This window comes from Bubalus bubalis, chromosome 11 (assembly GCF_019923935.1).
Source record: "Bubalus bubalis isolate 160015118507 breed Murrah chromosome 11, NDDB_SH_1, whole genome shotgun sequence".
Classification (NCBI taxonomy): Eukaryota; Metazoa; Chordata; class Mammalia; order Artiodactyla; family Bovidae; genus Bubalus; species Bubalus bubalis.
The window spans coordinates 20,931,307-20,951,522 of NC_059167.1; the positions used below are offsets into that span (position 1 = coordinate 20,931,307).

General features: G+C 44.5%; 1 long non-coding RNA gene across 1 annotated transcript; it reads right to left on the minus strand.

Annotated features, from left to right (window-relative positions):
- Window positions 1-14,224: 14,224 nt before the first annotated feature.
- Window positions 14,225-15,662, minus strand: LOC123327981. The gene is made up of 2 exons (XR_006542646.1): window positions 14,903-15,662; window positions 14,225-14,337 (listed from the first exon to the last, which is right to left on the minus strand). It is a non-coding gene; the product is annotated as an uncharacterized LOC123327981 (long non-coding RNA).
- Window positions 15,663-20,216: the final 4,554 nt, after the last annotated feature.

Below are 20,216 nucleotides of genomic sequence, written 5' to 3' on the forward strand. Positions count from 1 at the left end.
AGCAAGGAGAGATAAGAAAGCCTTCCTCAGAGATCATTGCAAAGAAATAGAGGGAAAACAACAGAATGGGAAAGACTAGAGATCTCTTCAAGCAAATTAGAGATACCAAGGGAACATTTCATGCAAAGATGGGCTCGATAAAGGACAGAAATGGTATAGACTTAACAGAAGCAGAAGATATTAAGAAGAGGTGGCAAGAAGACACAGAACTGTACAAAAAAGATCTTCACGACCAAGATAATCACGATGGTGTGATCACTCATCTAGAGCCAGACATCCTGGAATGTGAAGTCAAGTGGGCCTTAGGAAGCATCACTACGAACAAAGCTAGTGGAGGTGATGGAATTCCAGTTGAGCTATTTCAAATCCTGAAAGATGATGCTGTGAAAGTGCTGCACTCAATATGCCAGCAAATTTGGAAAACTCAGCAGTGGCCACAGGACTGGAAAAGGTCAGTTTTCATTCCAATCCCAAAGAAAGGCAATCCCAAAGAATGCTCAAACTACCATACAATTGCACTCATCTCACACGCTAGTAAAGGAACGCTCAAAATTCTCTAAGCCAGGCTTCAGCAATATGTGAACCGTGAACTTCCAGATGTTCAAGCTGGTTTTAGAAAAGGCAGAGGAACCAGAGATGAAATTGCCAACATCCGCTGGATCATGGAAAAAGCAAGAGAGTTCCAGAAAAACATCTATTTCTGCTTTATTGACTATGCCAAAGCCTTTGACTGTGTGGATCACAAGAAACTGTGGAAAATTCTGAAAGAGATGGGAATACCAGACCACCTGACCTGCCTTTTGAGAAACCTATACGCAGGTCAGGAAGCAACAGTTACTGGACATGGATCAACAGACTGGTTCCAAATAGGAAAAGGAGTACATCAAGGCTGTATATTGTCACCCTGCTTATTTAACTTATATGCAGAGTACATCATGAGAAATGCTGGACTGGAAGAAACACAAACTGGAATCAAGATTTCTGGGAGAAATATCAATAACCTCAGATATGCAGATGACACCACCCTTATGGCAGAAAGTGAAGAGGAACTCAAAAGCCTCTTGATGAAGGTGAAAGAGGAGAGTGAAAAAGTTGGCTTAAAGCTCAACATTCAGAAAACTAATATTATGGCATCTGGTCTCATCACTTCATGGCAGATGGATGGAGAAACAGTGGAAACAGTGTCAGACTTTATTTTTCTGGGCTCCAAAATCACTGCAGATGGTGACTGCAGCCATGAAATTAAAAGACGCTTACTCCTTGGAAGGAAAGTTATGACCAACCTAGACAGCATATTAAAAAGCAGAGACATTACTTTGCCAACAAAGGTCCATCTAGTCAAGGCTATGGTCTTTCCAGTAGTCATGTATGGATGTGAGAGTTGAACTGTGAAGAAAGCTGAGCGCCGAAGAACTGATGCTTTTGAACTGTGGTGTTGGAGAAGATTCTTTAGAGTCCCCTGGACTGCAAGGAGATCCAACCAGTCCATCTTAAAGGAGATCAGTCCTGGGTGTTCATTGGAAGGACTGATGCTGAAGCTGAAACTCGAATACTTTGGCTACCTCATGCAAAGAGTTGACTCATTGGAAAAGACCCTAATGCTGGGAGGGATTAGGGGCAGGAGGAGAAGGGGACAACAGAGGATGAGATGGCTGGTGGCATCACTGACTCGATGGACATGAGTTTGGGTGAACTCCGGGAGTTGGTGATGAACAGGGAGGCCTGGCATGCTGCAATTCATGGGGTGGCAAAGAGTCAGACACGACTGAGTGACTGAACTGAACTGAACTGAGGCGATATGAAAGTTCCAAGGCACTGTGAAAAGACCAAGGAGTGGACAGTGGCCCAATTCCTGGAAATCTTCACCCTGTAGACTAAACAACGATGTACAACTTGAGAGTTATGAGTTAAGTTTTATTTGGGGCAAAAAGAAGACTGCGGCCTGGAGACAGCATCTCAGATAGCTCTGAGACACTGCCCCAAAGCAGCAGTGGGGGAAAGTCAATATATAAGGTTTGGGTGAAGGGGGAGTTCAATACCATGAAACACTCTTTTTGAAAACAATTTTACAAAAGGTTTTTTGTTAGTCATGAGGGTCTGATATCACCATGAAGGGATTTGGTGCTTCTCTAGATATGAGGAGTTGCAAGGATGGAGATCATAAAATCTGCTCCTAAAAACATCCAGCTATCTAAAGACCTGTCCCACCAGATTCCCTGGAGCGCAGAGTGCCTCACTCCACTCTGAGCTCCCTCAGGGGTTGTTGAAGGTGAACAGTTATAGCAGCAGGGGTTCAAGCTCAGTAGAGGCAGATGGCAAACACCTTTGTTGTTGAGTGATTGGCAATGCTCTTGGTAAGTGCCAATTTGTAGTTGACAACCTTTTCCCAAAAATAGTTGGAATAATCCTCCCACTCATTAACATATGAAATTACCCAGCCTATAAACACTAACTGCACCACATTCCGCGGCTGCACTTGCCCTCTGCAATGGCCCACACTCAGTCTGTGGAGTGTGCTTCTCTCTGCATCTAAATAAATCTATTTCTTACCTATCACTTTTTCTCTCACTGAATTCTTTCTTGGATGAGACATCAAGAACCTGAGCTTCAGTAGGTTCTGAAACCAGGTGGTATGGGTTTTGGTTGGGTTTGAGTCCCAGCCACATGGGTTCAAGTCCCAGTCTGAAATAAATGCTTTCAAAACCAATCAGTCCTAAAGGAAATCAACCCTGAATATTCATTGGAAGGACTGATGCTGAAGCTGAAGCTTCAATCCTTTGGCCACCTGATGTGAAGAGCCAACTCATTGGAAAAGACCCTGATGCTGGGCAGGAAGAGAAGGGAGTGACAGAGGATGAGATGGTTGGGTAGCATCATCAAATCAATGGACTTGAGTTTGAGCAAACTCTGGGAGATAGTAAAGGACAGGGAAGCCTGGCATGCTCTAGTCCATGGGGTCGAAAAGAGTCAGACATGACTGAGTGACTGAACAACAACAGGATCTTGATGTCTTGATGCAAACGAGAGACTAAGTGATAGGCAAGAAACGGATTTATTTAGAGTTCCATAGACAGAATACAGTCCATCAAAGGCAAGAGCAGGGACTTATGTGGTGGTCTAGTAGTTAACACTCTGCACTCCCAATGCAGGGACCCAGGTTCAGGCTATGGTCAGAGAAGCAGAACGTGCTACGACTAAGAGTTTGCACACTACAACTAAAGACCCCGCATGCCGAAAGCAAGACTGAAGATCCTGAGTGCTGCAGCTAAGAACCGGTGCAGCCCAATAAATACATACTTAAGAAAAAAAAAAAAAAAAAGGTAAGAGCAACCCCAGGGTGTGGAGTGAGTGCAGCCAAAGTGGAAACACTCCACAGACAGAGGGTGGGCCGTCTCAGGAGAGAGGCCCCCAAATACAGTGTGGTTCATTTTTATAGGGTGGGTAATTTCATAGGCTAATGAATGAGAGGATTATCCCAACTATTATGGAGAAGGGGTGGAGATTTTCAGAAACTGGGCCACCGCCCACTTTTTGACCTTTTATGGTGGGACTCACAATTGTCATGGTACCTGTGGGTGTGGCATTTACCATGCTACTGTATTACATGAGATTCAGGGTTCACTGGAAGTCAGATCTTGGATCTATTTGGCTCTGGTCAATTTTTGTCATGTCCTATGGCTCTGTCATTCTCTTAAAGGTTGTATGCTGCCCCCTTGCCTCCTGTTTCAAGCAGACTCTCTGCTACCTACCCAAGTGTCAAAGTTGACTGTAATTTAATTAAGTGGTCAAATTTGGGTTGGGGAGGCAAGGGAGAATTGAGCTAGAGAAAGAGGAAAAGAGAAGAAAGGAAGAGAGGCTGGATTCTGCCCCTAGAAGCTCACAGTCTCTGTGGTGACGCCAAATACGCCAGGATGCACTGGAGAAGCATACAGTGGGTCCTGCAGATAAAGACAGGCCAGTCCTGAGGTTCATGGCTAGTGGGGAGGCAGGCAGTTAAAGAAACACTGACTCCCATCTTGTTCTGTGCTTTACCCAACTTGAAGAGAAAACAGTCATCCCTCTGATAAATACTTATCTATCTCCTCCTCTGATCTGGGTTGCAGGATGACTGGCAGATTTCAGTTCTGTTCGGGGCCAGGCAGGTCAATGAATGCTGCATTCTTAGGACAAAAAAGATGCAGTCAGGGGTAGGGGTGAGGAACTGTGACAAATGAGAGGCAAGGCCCATCTAAAGGCAACCACTTTTTATTTTATTTATTTATTTGGCAGAGGAGCCTTGTGGGCTACAGTTCCTAGGGTCTCAAAGAGTTGGACACGATTAAAGTGACTGAGCACAAGCACAAGAGGAGAATAAACTGTCCTTCATGACCATAATGTACTTAACTGGGTGTAGTCAGTCCCTAGCCTTTTCGGCCACCAATATGTATGTGCCTAAATATGGGGCTATATGACTTTTCTGGTTTTATTGTAGCCATTGTAATTGCAAATCTTATTCTGAAAAAGTTTGTATTTTCCTAAAATTGCAGTGCTATTTGTCTCAGTGTAATTATTAATGACTATTTGGGGACCTTGCTTTTATCTAACAAGGTGTCAAGCTCACTAACAGAGCCCATGGTCACCTCTGCTTTTTTTTTTTTTTTTTTAATTTTATTTTATTTTTAAACTTTACATAATTGTATTAGTTTTGCCAAATATTAAAATGAATCCACCACAGGTATACATGTGTTCCCCATCCTGAACCCTCCTCCCTCCTCCCTCCCCATACCATCCCTCTGGGTCGTCCCAGTGCACCAGCCCCAAGCATCCAGTATCGTGCATCGAACCTGGACTGGCAACTTGTTTCATACATGATATTTTACATGTTTCAATGCCATTCTCCCAAATCTTCCCACCCTCTCCCTCTCCCACAGAGTCCATAAGACTATTCTATATATCAGTGTCTCTTTTGCTGTCTTGTACACAGGGTTATTGTTAACATCTTTCTAAATTCCATATATATGCGTTAGTATACTGTATTGGTGTTTTTCTTTCTGGCTTACTTCACTCTGTGTAATAGGCTCCAGTTTCATCCACCTCATTAGAACTGATTCAAATGTATTCTTTTTAATGGCTGAGTAATACTCCATTGTGTATATGTACCACAGCTTTCTTATCCATTCATCTGCTGATAGGCATCTAGGTTGCTTCCATGTCCTGGCTATTATAAACAGTGCTGCGATGAACATTGGGGTACATGTGTCTCTTTCCCTTCTGGTTTCTAAAGGCAACCACTTTTTAAAAAACAATGTGTTAAACGTGTCCCATCTGTGTTTTAAACCCGTGAGAGTGAATGACTTCTCCCATTTTGGAGTTTACCATCTAGTGGGGAAGGGGCTTCCCAGGTGGCGCTAGTGGTAAAGAGCCTGCCTGCCAGTGCAGGCGACATAAGAGATGTGTGTTCGATCCCTGGGGTGGGAAGATCCCCTGGAGCAGGAAATGGCCACCCACTCCAGTATTCTTGCCTAGAGAATCCAGTGGACAGAGGAGTCTGGAGGGCTGAAGTCCTTAGGGTTGCAAAGAGTCGGACAGGCCATAGGGTCACAAGAATCAGATATATGGAGAAGGAGAGGTGGGAAGTGATGTCTAAATTGAGACTTAAAAGATGAGTAAGACTGAAATAGTTACTGGGTAGTGAAGATAAGGAGATTGCAATATTACAGGGAGCCCATGTGAAGGAAATTTTTATCTTCTCCCAGACTGCTTATCTAGCATTCCTGCCTCATAGGGTTCTTTGTTCTTGTCACCTTTTCTTTATCATCCTCATTAAGGTTGGGTGATAACTGGGAGAGAAAATGAAAAGATACATTTAGCCTGGCGCTGAGGTGGGGCTGTTGACTGGGTGCCTCCAGCTGGTTCCTCTTGAGCTATTTGGTCTGCCCTGGAGTGAATAAGGGGCTTCCCAGGTGGTGCTAGTGGTAAAGAACCTGCCTGCCAATGCGGGAGATGTAAGGGACTCGGGTTCTATTCCTGGGTCAGGCAGATTCCCTGGAGGAAGGCCGGACAACCCACTCCAGTATTCCTCCCTGGAGAATTCCGTGGACAGAAGAAACTGGCTGGCTGCAGTCCGTACGGTCGTAAAGAATCAGACACAACTGAGCATGCGTGCACCCACAAGGAGACTTTATAGAATAACATTGGGGTGATGATCTTAGGAGATAAGTTCTAGGCACAGGACTTTTTTTTTCTTTGACCCCATCTCTGAGCAAATAATGTTGGGCTTCAGATGGTAAAGAATCTGCCTGCAATGCAGGAGACTGGGGTTCGGTCCCTGGATCAGGAAGATCCCCTGGAGAAAGAATGTAACAGTCCCTCCTGCCTTCCTCCCACAGCCTATGGAGCAATTGTTTTCAAAGTGTGGTCCGTTGACTCCAGAGGTCTGAGATCAAAACTTTTCCCAATAATATTGAACATGCCTTTTTGCTAATTTTGTTGTTCAGGCACTCAGTCATGTCTGACTCTTTGCAACCCCCTGGACTGCAGCACGCCAGGATTCCCCGTCCATCACCATCTCCTGGAGCTTGCTCAAACTCATGTCCATTGAGTCCGTGATGCAATCCAACCATCTCATCCTCCGTTGTTCTCTTCTCCTCCTGCCTTCAATCTTCCCCAGCATCAGGGCCTTTTCTAATCAGGGCTCTTTGCATCAGGTGGCCAAAGGATTGAAGCTTCAGCTTCAGCGTCACTCCTTCCAATGACTATTCTGGACTGATTTCCTTTAGGATTGACTGGTTCGATCACCTTGTAGTCCAAGGGACTCTCAAGAGTCTTCTCCAAAATGCAAATCAAAACTGCAATGAGATATCACCTCACATCAGTCAAATGGCCATCATCAAAAAGTCTACAAACAATAAAAGCTAGAGAGGGTGTGGAGAAAATGGAACCCTCTTGCACTGTTGGTGGGAGTGTAAATTGATAAAGCCACTATGGAAGACGGTATGGAGATTCCTTAAAAAACTAAGAACAAAACCACCATATGACCCAGCAATCTCACGCCTATGCATATATACCCTGCTGCTACTGTTGCTGCTGCTAAATCGCTTTAGTCGTGTCCGACTCTGTGCGATCCCATAGACAGCAGCCCACCAGGCTCCTCCGTCCCTGGGATTCTCCAGGCAAGAACACTGGAGTGGGTTGCCATTTCCTTCTCCAATATATACCCTGAGGAAACCAAAATTGAAACAGACACATGTACCCCAATGTTCACTGCAGCACTATTTACAATAGCTAGAACGTGGAAGCAACCTAGATATCCATCGACAGATGAATGGATAAAGAAGTTGTGGTACTGTCAACTAAAAAATGATGTACAGCTTGGGAGTTGTGAGTTAAGTTTTATTTGGGGCAAAATGAGAACTGCAGCCCGGGAGGCAGCATCTCAGACAGCTCCGAGAGACTGCTCCAAAGCAGCAGTGGGGGAAAGTCAATATATAAGGTTTGGGTGAAGGGGGAGTTCAATACCATGAAGCACTCATTTTACAAAAGGTTTTTTGTTAGTCATGAGGGTCTGATGTCACCATGAAGGGATTTAGTGCTTCTCTAGATATGAGATGTAAGGATTGAGGTCATAAAATCTGCTTCTAAAAACATCCAGCTATCTAAAGACCAGTCCACCAGATTCCCACAGAGTGCCTCACTCCACCCTGAACTCCCTCAGGGATTGTTGAAGGTGAACAGCTATAGCAGCAGGGGTTCAATCTCCGCAGAGGCAGATGGCAAACGCCTTTGTTGCTGGGTCGTTGGTAATGCTCTTGGTAAGTGCCAATTTGTAGTTGACAGTACATATGCACAATGGAATATTACTCAGCCATAAAAAGGAATGCATTTGAGTCAGTTCTAATGAGGTGGATGAACCTAGAGTGAAATAAGTCAGAAAGATAAATATTGTATCAGATCAGATCAGTTGCTCAGTCGTGTCCGACTCTTTGCGACCCCATGAATCAAAGCACACCAGGCCTCCCTGTCCATCACCAACTCCTGGAGTTCACTCAGACTCACGTCCATCAAGTCAATGATGCCATCCAGCCATCTCATTCCCTGTCATCCCCTTCTCCTCCTGCCCCCAATCCCTCCCAGCATCAGAGTCTTTTCCAATGAGTCAACTCTTCGCATGAGGTGGCCAAAGTACTGGAGTTTCAGCTTTAGCATCATTCCTTCCAAAGAAATCCCAGGGCTGATCGCCTTCAGAATGGACTGGTTGGATCTCCTTGCAGTCCAAGGGACTCTCAAGAGTCTTCTCCAACACCACAGTTCAAAAGCATCAATTCTTCGGCGCTCAGCCTTCTTCACAGTCCAACTCTCACATCCATACATGACCACAGGAAAAACCATAGCCTTGACTAGACGAAACTTTGTTGGCAAAGTAATGTCTCTGCTTTTGAATATGCTATCTAGGTTGGTCATAACTTGCCTTCCAAGGAGTAAGTGTCTTTTAATTTCATGGCTGCACTCACCATCTGTAGTGATTTTGGAGCCCAGAAAAATAAAGTCTGACACTGTTTCCACTGTTTCCCCATCTATTTCCCATGAAGTGGTGGGACCGGATGCCATGATCTTTGTTTTCTGAATGTTGAGCTTTAAGCCAACTTTTTCACTCTCCACTTTCACTTTCATCAAGAGGCTTTTGAGTTCCTCTTCACTTTCTGCCATAAGGGTGGTGTCATCTGCATATCTGAGGTGATTGATATTTCTCCCAGAAATCTTGATTCCAGTTTGTGTTTCTTCCAGTCCAGCGTTTCTCATAATGTACTCTGCATATAAGTTAAATAAACAGGGTGACAATATACAGCCTTGACGAACCCCTTTTCCTATTTGGAACCAGTCTGTTGTTCCATGTCCAGTTCTAACTGTTGCTTCCTGACCTGCATACAAATTTCTTAAGAGGCAGGTCAGGTGGTCTGGTATTCCCATCTCTTTCAGAATTTTCCACAGTTTCTTGTGATCCACACAGTCAAAGGCTTTGGCATAGTCAATAAAGCAGAAATAGATGTTTTTCTGGAACTCTCTTGCTTTTTCTATGATCCAGCGGATGTTGGCAATTTGATCTCTGGTTCCTCTGCCTTTTCTAAAACTAGCTTGAACATCAGGAAGTTCACAGTTCACATATTGCTGAAGGCCTGGCTTGGAGTATTTTGAGCATTACTTTACTAGCGTGTGAGATGAGTGCAATTGTGTGGTAGTTTGAGCATTCTTTGGCATTGCCTTTCTTTGGGCATATTGTATACTAATGCATATATGTAGAATCTAGAAAGATGGTACTGAAGAATTTATTTTCAGGGCAGCAGTGGAGAAACAGACATAGGGAACATGGTGTTATGAACATGGGGAGAGGGGAGGAGAGTGTAGGATGTATATAGAGAGTAACATGGAAACTTACATTACCATATGTAAAATAGCCAGCCAATGGGAATTTGCTATATGTCTCAGGGAACACAGAGGCTCTGTAACAATCTAGAGGGGTGGGATGGGGTGGGAGATGGGACGGAGGTTCAGGAGGGAGGGGACATATGTATACCTATGGCTGATTCATGCTGAGGCTTGACAGAAAATAACAAAATTCTGTAAAGCAATTACCCTCCAATTAAAAAACAAAAAAAATAAATTTTTTAAAGAGTCTTCTCCAGCACCACAGTTTAAAAACATTGATTCTTCAGCACTCAGCCTCTTTATTGTCCAACTCTCACATCCATATCTGACTACTGGAAAAACCATAGGCTTGACTAGAAGGACATTTGTCGGCAAAGTAATGTCTCTGCTTTTTAACACACTGTCTAGGTTGGTCATAGCTTTTCTTTCATGGCTGCAGTCACCATCTGCAGTGATTTTGGAGCCCAAGAAAATAAAGTCTGTCACTGTTGCCATTGTTTCCCCGTCTATTTTCTAGGCAGTGACGGGACCGGATGATCTTAGTTTTTTGAATGTTGACTTTAAACAGTAATGGGTAAAATTGCCAGCATCTTTTAGCACCTGTCATGGCAGTGATAGCAAACTGGACAGAACTCCCTGTATTCTTCACCACCACGTACTCACAGTAATGGGGATGTCAGGTCCACAGAAGAACGTCCGTGATAAAACCGTGGATATCACTAACTTAATGACATCCTGACTGTGAAGTCCTCTTTTTAGCGTTCTGTATGATGACATGTGAAGTTCGCATAAAGCCGTATCTGCTGCCTGTAGACACACAAGATTTGTCTCAGGGAAGGCATACACGTGACTGAGTGGCCAGCTGAGCTGGCTGCTTCCTCTTCTTTTTTCATAGGACACCAGTTTTACTCATGAGAATGATCATCAAGACAACAACAATTAATCAGGCCTGAGTATTTGGTAGATGTTTTCTTGAAAATGAAAAAAGTGAGACTGCTACTTCAAGGAAAACAACTGACAGTATTTGTTTCCAATGGTAAAATTCAAACTTTCAAGTAAAAATTAGGATTCTGGAAAATCTTGAGTCTGTCATGAGCTCGACAGCCTGCTGACACTTAGGAGATTTTTCTGATGTGATTGGTAGCAATGTTAATGAGTGTGATTTCTTTTATGTCGTATAATGAAATCTGTCAGCACTTAGAAGTTCTACATAACTCAGTGAATCAAGACGTTCTATATGACAGTGGATGAAGTTACTAAATCAAGCATTCAGAAATCCATGCAAAGCTCAAGATAGACCAATGGATTCTAATACAGCATAGTATAAAAAGTTCGTGGTTGTGGTTTCAAATTCCACATTGCAGCTGGCATTTAAGAAACTATAGCTTGTTGAGTTTTGGTATAGTATCAGAGAAGAATACCCACGATTATCTGAAAAGGCTATTAAAATAAGCCCCTTTTTTCCAAATACATATTGGTGTGAGGCAAGATTTTTTTCATATGTTTAAACCGAAACAAGATGCTGAAACAGACTGAAGGCAGAAGATATAGAGTTTGGCTGCCTCTTATTAATCCATACATTAGAAACACGCAAAAATGTAAAATAATGACTCTCTTTTCATAGAATTTTTTAAAAATATGGTTATGTTCATTGATAATTTGTGTTTACAATTTAACAAGCTTATTATTGTTATTTTAAATGAATCAATAAATTAAAAAAAATTTTTTCAGTTTTATCGAATACAGTAGATATAAAGCACATACATAAACAGGCACTCTTTGGGGGCGTCAGTAATTTTTAGAAGTCCTAGAGAATTTGAAAGTGAAAGAGAGTTGGACACGACTGAAGCAATTTAGCAGCAGCAGCAGAGGATCTAAGTGACCACCAGATGGCGCTGATGAGAATAAAGAGCGGACTGTGTGTGTTTGTGTGTGTGTGAGTAATGAGAGAGAGAGTAAAAGTGGGCTTTGCAGTAGTTTTAAGGTATGAGATTTCCTAACAGCACTGATATTTGTAGACTCCGAGGTAAGTAAGTGACAGACCCAGGACTTAATCAGTGCGTTTTCACAATCTAAATTAAATAGGCAGATTTATGCCAAATAATATATTGGATTTTTTTTTTTTTTAACTTCTAACAAAAGCCAAGCACATTCCTTGGAGAAGCTCCCTGAAGTCTTGGAAACTAAGCAGATTAAACCAAAAGAGCTCAGTCTTTTTCCATTTTGTGTTGTTAATAAGATAACATTAATCTCTGGGGTTTAGGAGTGAAATGTAGGCAGATTCATTCCAGTAAGGAGTGCATTGTAGTAACCTCACAGCCAGTAGCTCCTTCCCACAGGTCCTGGCAGCCCCGGTGGGGGAGGAGGTGACTGAGTTGGAGTTGTTGGGGTGGGGGTGGAGAGCGGGTCACCTTTGAGAGAGTTAGCAGGCTTCTGGATGACAAAACAGTATAAATGTCTGGGTTTTGTGTGATGGACTACAAATAGGCGTTGGGAAAACTTCAAGCCAAATATATTTTTCCTTTAAGAGGAGTCTGAAATAGCTGACGAAGGACAGAATTCTCTTCCAGAAGGTGAAGTGCTTATTGGCAATGCTCTTTTTTAAAGGTCACCAAGAAAAGGAACTAGAGTCTAAACTGGGAGCTGGCTCTCTGAATGGGCCTACGAGCTGCTAGAGAAATGGATGCAGGGTGGTGTCAGCTCTCCCCACCCTCTAGGCTGGGAGTTTTTGTGTTCCCTCCTCTGGAATTTATTCATCCATTCACTCATTCATAAACATCATTTGGAAGCTACCGTCCATGTGCCAGGCCTTATGCAACATGCTGGGTCTACAGTGGAGCCTGAAACAGAAGTGGGTCCTACCCTTAGGTGGGCTTATTTGAAAAAAAAACAAATCAATACTGAAGAAATCTGCATATCTTCGTGCCACTACCCAGCATAGACTTTTAAAAATGTTTCAAAATCCACTAAGCTTATTCTCTAGGAAACTATTAGTGTAATCGGTCAAGTTGACTGGAAGATTTTCTACATAAAGATGAAGGTGGGCATGACAATACAAGAGGCTCAGAAACAGTAGGAAGAGATGCTGTTTAATCTTGGTTGCCCTTTCTTCTTTCCTTCTTCCTTCCTGTCCTTCTTTTTCCATGAATATTTATTGAGCATCTACTAAGTGAGATGTCTTATCCAGCAACAAAACTGGACAAGACATACTTGGTCTCTAACCTGGTGGAGCATCCAAGTATGTAAACAACAAAAACGCATTGACAGACTGTGGTTAGTGATGGGAAGGACAATGGAGCTGGAACCAGCTTGAGATAAAGACGGTCAGGGCAGGCCTCTCTGAGGAAAGGAATTTAAGCCAAGATTTCTCAGCCTCAGCACCACTGACATTTTAGGCCAGACATTTCTTTGTTTTGGTGACTGTCTTGCGTGTTGTAGAATGTTTGGCAGCATCGCTGGCCTCTGCCCACTAGATGCCAATAGCTGCACCTTCCACCCCCATTTGTAAGAACAAAAAAACAAATGACTCCAGACATTATTAAATGTCCCTCAGGACCAAAATTGTTCCTGAGTGAGAGCCGCTGATTGCAGCCAAGATTTGAAAGATGAGGGACCCATCAAAAGAGGACTGCACTGGGGGTCTTTGAGGCCATAGTAAAGCATTTGTATTTCATTCTAAGTAGAAAGAAATCATTGTTTTCAATCATGGGTGACATCATCTACTCTGAATTTTGAAAAGCTTCTTTAGGCTGTGGAGTGAAGGGTGGATTAACTAGGGTAGCAGAGACAGCCTCTGGCTGTCAACAGAGGCTGTTGTAGAAGTTGTCTGCCCAACACCCAGGAAAGGATGGCAGCTAGACTAGGCCGTGGTACCTTAGGTGCCTCTTGATGAAAGTGAGAGAGGAGAGTAAAAAAGCTGGCTTAAAATTCAACATTCAGGAAACTAAGATCATGGCATCCAGTCCCATCACTTCATGGCAAATAGATGGGGAAACAATGGAAACAGTGAGAGACTTTATTTTGGGGGGCTCCAAAATCACTGCAGGTGGTGACTGCAGCCATGAAATTAAAAGACCCTTGCTCCTTGGGAGAAAAGCTATGACCAACCTAGACAGCATATTAGAAAGCAGAGACATTACTTGGCCCACCACAAACGTCTGTCTAGTCAAAGCTATGGTTTTTCCAGTGGTCATGTATGGATGTGAGAGCTGGACTATAAAGAAAGCTGAGTGCCTAAGAACTGATGCTTTTGAACTGTGGTGTTGGAGAAGACTCTTGAAAGTCCCTTGGACTGCAAGGAGATCAAACCAGTCCATCCTAAAGGAAATCTGTCCTGAATATTCACTGGAAGGACTGATGCTGAAGCTGAAACTCCAATACTTTGATCACCTGATGTGAAGAACTGACTCATTGGAAAAGACCCTGGTGCTGGGAAAGATTGAGGGCAGGAGGAGAAGGAGATGACAGAGGATGAGATGTTTGGATGGCATCACTGACTTGATGGACATGAGTTTGAGTGAACTCTGGGAGTTGGTGATGGACAGGGAAGATTGCAAAGAGTTGGACATGACTGAGCAACTGAACTAACTAACGAACTAACCTTAGGTGAAGAAAAGGAGAACACCCAGGTCCTACTGATGGACTTGATGTGGAGATTCCATCACTAAGGGTAGCTCCATGGGGCTTGCTTTGCTCCCTGGTGAAGTGGAAGCATTGGCTGGGATGGGAGGGGGTGGGGAGGTTGGGGAAATGTTAAGTTTCAAGCCCAACCCAATAGCTGCTGGTTCATAGCTCTCACGAGAATATGTAGTTGGGGTTAACATTTGGTTGGGATGATGTCTGGAACTGTGTGTTCTGGGTTCAGAGTTCTTTGTCCCCTTTGATTCTGGCTGATGGACGGCATCTCTTTAGCACTCAAGATTTATGCTCAAAAACCTGGAAAGGGAGAAAAAACAGAGCTGCTTAATGAATGGAGGCTAATCAAAGCTGGATGCTCAAGCCTCACTTTCAAAGCCAGTGATAATGCAAAATCCACTCAGCATCCTCAACTCAGTCCAAAGATCTTGTTCCTTAATGAGGAAAAAATGGAAACACAGTGGCCTGGCAGCTGGGGCTGGGAGTAAACAAAACTACTGTTTATGGCAGTAAACCATAGCTGAGCACGGGCCTCTTGTCTAAAGTCAGAGAGTGACGGGTGGGCACTGGAGGAACAGGGCAGGGAGGCTGTTTGGTGAAAAGCATTAAGTGTTACCAGGGACGTGGGAGAACAGCAGGAACAAACTAAGGAAATACTAGGGCGCAAGGAAGGACTGTTTGTTAGTTTGTTTTTAATTGCATAGAACACCGTTGCCAGGATTTTAAATTGTAGTGCTCTGGGCATGTGATTAAGCGAGAGGGTTTTGTTGGCGCCAACTGGGATACCAGGTTGTTGTTGCAACTTATGATCTTCTGATATTAAAATTTCAGGGGCTAAGTGTGTGTGTCCCTCTCCTCTTTGCACCTTTTTCCTCTGGGCCTCCAAGCTCCACGTAAAAATAATCAGCCTGCTTCATTTGTTTTGTTTTTGCTGCCTGGATGAAAACCTCATCTAGGTCTTGGTCTGTCCCGCGGCGATAATGTCAGCTGAGGGGGCTTCCAGACTGGAAACAGAGACGGATGATCACAGCCCAGCCGCGAGCCGCCCCAGCCATTACAAAAGCCCCACGCAGTTTCTTCTTCTTTTTATCATCATGGCATTTCAGAGCTGACTATGAACTTGGCAATTACCTTCTCACTTTGTATATGAGAAATCTGAGGGCCAGAATTGTGAGCTGACTTCCTGTAGGTGATTCAGTGGATGGCTGGAATCAAGAAATGCCCAGACTGGAGCCAGGGCTAGGGTCCTCTCTGTCTGAACCTTGAGGCCCCTCCTGTAGCTCCAGGTCATCTCTTCTCCACCCTCCCCTTGCCCCAGCCTCCTCTGGCATGAACTCCCACCCTCCTGAGATACTGCTGTTCTGCCAGTCTTTTGGCCTGAAGTATGGCAGCCCTGCTGCAGATGTTTCATGGAGAGGGAAGAGGAAGGTCATGGCCCAGGGCACTGAAATGCTTTATGAAACGGTAGATGATAGTTCAGTTTTCAAGTCACGAGGGAACCATTTCACCTTGGCAAAGGCAACTTACTTAGTGGACCGTAATGGCCTGGAAGAGTTCCTGCCCCTCCCCAAAGTGAGCAATTTCAGCTCTGCCAGCACAGGCCCATTACATCATAAAGACACTGCGTGTTTACCTGGCAATTATCTGGAATGGGAACCAGCCTTTTCAAGAGGTTCTCTTTGATCCTTCCTAGCAATACCCTCAGGTGTGGGGGCCAGGGGCCGATGGAGGGCTTCTTCCTAGAGGATGAAAAGGGAGGCAATGCAGAAGGTCTTGAGAGGGATTAGAAATCAGGCCTGGGTCTCTGGGGCTCCTGGCCATCCTTTCTGCGTGCTTTCTACTTGGACCTTGCTGCTACCACAGCAGATAGAGGATTGGGAAGTTTCCCCTTTCCCCAGTTTCTCCTTCCTCGGGTCAAGTAAAGAAGTTTCTCAGGTGCTCCTTATTAGGAGTGGATAAGGGAGAAATAGCTGAGGATCTTCAGGACTGAAAAGCATTTTTGCTTGTTTATGGTGATCATGTCCCGGATGTCCTGATTTCAAATATTCTGTATTTATACTTCCCGGAATTTATATTCTAGTTTGGGGTTCTGAAGATAGAGATATTACACATATTTTCAAGTGAAATTCTTCACACCCTTCCTGGTATTTGACTTTGAACCACAGGAAGAACAGAATCAACTCTCCCCCTACCCCACAATCACAGCAGCTGATAATCGAGGGAGCCTGTGTTGCGGCCGAGCAAGGCGGAGCGTGTTTGTGAGCATGGGTTTGGCAATTAGTTCTGGGTTCAAACCCAAGCTTCCAGAACCATAGTTGACAATATTTTTCTAAGGCTGTTTCAGAGCATTAGCCTCTGGGTTATCCTCCTAATCATTGCTTCCTGTCTCAGGGCCTTTGCACGTGTGCTTTCCTTTCTCTGGAATGCTTTTCCCCTAGAGACCCACATGACTACACCCCTTCCTCCTTCAAGCCTTTGATCAGCGTGATCAGGTGGAGGCCTTTCATGATCACTTTAAAACATGATCACTTAAAAGTTGTAAGAGTAGCTTAGAGGGTAAAGCATCTGCCTGCAATGCAGGAGACCTGGGTTCGATCCCTGGGTTGGGAAGATCCCCTGGAGAAGGAAATGGCAACCCACTCCAGTACTCTTGTCTGGAAAATCCCATGGACGGAGGATCCTGGTAGGCTACAGTCCATGGGGCAGCGAAGAGTTGGACACGACTGAGCGACTTCACTCACTCACTTAAAACTGCAGTCCTCGTACAGCACAAGGAACTCTACACAATGCTCTGTGCTGACCTAAAGGGGAAGGAACTCCAAGGAAGAGGGGATATATGAATACATGTGGCGGATTCACTTTGCTGTATAGCAGAAACTAACATGACATTGTAAAGCAACTATACTTCAATTAAAAAATAATAATCAAATTAAAATAAAATTGCAGTCTTCCATGCCCTCATTCCATCCCCTTCTTTGCTGTGCTTTCCCACAGCATTTATCACCACCCTCTGGCATATTATACAATTCAACTCTATTTCTTATTGTCTGTCTTCCCCAACTACAACGGAAGCTCCATGAGGGCAGGGATTTTCATCAGCTTTGTTTATTGCTTCACCCCCAGTATTTGGAACAGTGTCTGGCTCTTGGTAGGAACTTAACAGATATAAATGGATACATAAATTTGAGCAAGTCACATCTTTTCTGATCCTATGTCCTCCCTCCCTTAGAGGTTGGAGTGAGAATTAAGACAACTGTTGTAGATGAAAATAATAGCCAACATATATTGCATGCTGGCTTAATCGGTGTCAGTTTTCAAATGTGCTAAGTGCTTAATGGGGATTATTTTGTTTCATCCTCCCCCAAATCCTATGAGGTATTCTTTTCATCTTCATTTACAGAAGAGGAACTTGAGGCTTAGAGAAGTTGACTCATCTATCCAGGGTCACACATAATTCAGATCCATATTTGTTTGAGCCCAGATCCAGTGCTCTTAACCCTGACAGCCCCGTGCACAGGGCTTGGGGTGTAGCCAGGCCTCGGCCAGTGCTAATTCCCTTCCCCAAGTCACACAGCGTAAGACCTTTGTGGTCGCTCTGCCCCCCTTCTATTGTGAACCTGTCCCTCCCACTGAGACCTGACACCTTGGGGGCATCCCCTGACCTCAGGAGGCAGCGAGGTGTATTTAGCAGGGAGATGGTAGGTCTGTTGGTTGGGAGACCCAGGTTCTGGCCCCTCTTTGCCACTAACCCACTGTGTGATCTTGGGCAATTGTTTCCCCTTCCTGGGCCCCAGGTTCCACTGGTTTGATGAGCACTGAGGTCTCTCTCAGCCACAGCCCTCGGGACAGTGGGAGGACACCTCTGGGTTGTGTGGTGCATGAATCACGTCGGAAGAGCCTGCCCCCAGGCTGTGGCCTTAACCCCACTCTCCCCAATAGTACAGTCTATCCTGATTTGAAAATGGCTGACCTTTCCCCTCCCACACCTCTAGAGTTTGAATTTCTGGCTGCTGGATTTGAGTGGGAGGATGGAGGAAGCGAAGCATCTAGTGATTTTCTAAGCACTTTTCTAGGGGTGAGACCAAGAGGAAGAAAAGGCTTGAGAGCCCTTTGCACCGATAGACACTGCCTGGGACAAAGCCATCGCAGGACATGGACTTCCCTTGGGGGCTCACAGTGGACATGTACCTCACCCTCTGAAAACACTGCAAAAGAACTTGGGGGCTGCTTGTAAAAGCCCATCTATCTGCCCAACAGCCCCTTACCAATTAACCACCACACCTCCTGCCAAAAGGCCCCCGTATCTCCTTATTTGCCAACCCTAAAACTTTCTCACTTTAGTTCCAAATTCTAAACTGGGATTTCTACACTGTTCTCCTTATGAAATAGAGGTGAGTTGGAGGTTGATTAAGCCGAGTTAGTCAATGTTTTAGGTTGTTTTCTTCACTGAATCATTCACTTACTCATTCATTCATTTGACATTTATGTCCTAGATTCTTTGCAAGGGATTCAAACAGGAAACTAGTCAAGTCCTGGCAAACTTAAATTGGGTAATTGTTCATGTCATTTGAGGAGAGTTAATAGAGAGATGGGGAAACAATGGAAACAGTGAGAGACTTTATTTTTTGGGCTCCAAAATCACTGCAGATGGTGACTGCAGCCATGAAATTAAAAGACCCTTGCTCCTTGGGAGAAAAGCTATGACCAACCTAGACAGCATATTAAAAAGCAGAGACATTACTTGACTCACAAAGGTCTGTCTAGTCAAAGCTATTGTTTTTCCAGTGGTCATATATGGATGTGAGAGTTGGACTATAAAGAAAGAATTTATGCTTTTGAACTGTGGTGTTGGAGAAGACTCTTGAGAGTCCCTTGGACTGCAAGGAGATCCAACCAGTCCACCCTAAAGGAAATCAGTCCTGAATATTCATTGGAAGGACTGATGCTGAAGCTGAAACTCCAATCCTTTGGCCACCTGATGTGAAGAACTGAGTCATTAGAAAAGTCCCTGATGCTGGGAAATATTGAAGGCAGGAGGAGAAGGGGATGACAGGGGATGAGATGATTGGATGGCATCCTTGACTCGATGGACATGAGTTTGAGTAAGCTCTGGGAGTTGGTGATGGACAGGGAAGCCTGGCGTGCTGCAGTCCACGGGGTTGCAAACAGTTGGACACAACTGAGCGACTAAACTGAACTGAACTGAATATTTTCAAAGATGGATAGAGTATAGGAAAACAGGGGATACTGTAGTTCCCTGGAACTAGAAACATCAGGATGGTATTATCAACCCTGGGCTGAAGGGATAAAAGGAGAGAACGTTTCCAAAATCCAGCAGGAGAGACCCATGTGGAGAGGAACACCTGGCAGGAGCTGTGTGTGACCTTAGGTTGAAGGACTCATCTCTCTGGTGAAAGGAAAACCTTGATCTCCCTCACTTCCCTCTGTTAGGGAAACCACTGACCCAAACCACTTGCCCTGGCCAGGCAAGTTAGTAACTGCTTGCATGAGTTATAACAGGAAGTCCTAGTAAGGAATGTGGGACTAACAAGCTACCACCAACCGAAAGAATCTGGGGGAAGATCAAAAGAAGAAAGGAGATGCCAGTCCATATGTTCTGCCAACCTCCCAGAATCCTTCTCTCTAACATCCATCTTGGCTGAGCAATGTGTGTGCCACCAGGAAGGTCCCTGAGTCAGAGTGATTGGCCAGAGACAACCTGGAAACTAACCACATCACCATAAAACCCGAGACTGCAAGCCACGTGGCACAGCAACCCTCCTGGGTGCCCTTACCGTGCTGCTCTCTGCCCGGGTGCCCCTTCCCAGTCAAGTCTTGCTTAGTCAGCATGTGTGTCTCCTTGGACAATTGATTGATGTTGTCGGTATGAATCAGCTTCTTGGGGTTCACAGCAGGGCAGAGAAGAGCAGAGTGGGGATCTGGAAGGACAAGCAAGATTTCTAGCATAGAAATCAGACACAGCCTCTGTCCTCAAGGAGCTTGCCTATGAGAAGGGGAGACAGGAGTGCAAAAATCAATTACAGTGTGATAAATGCTTTAACAAAGACGTAAACAAAGGACCAGAGGATCCCAGGGGTTAGGAAACGGAATTCGCCAGGAAGGGTGTTCTCGGGTGTGAAGGGTGAGAGAGGAGGCCGGTTCCTGGAACATGGTTTGCA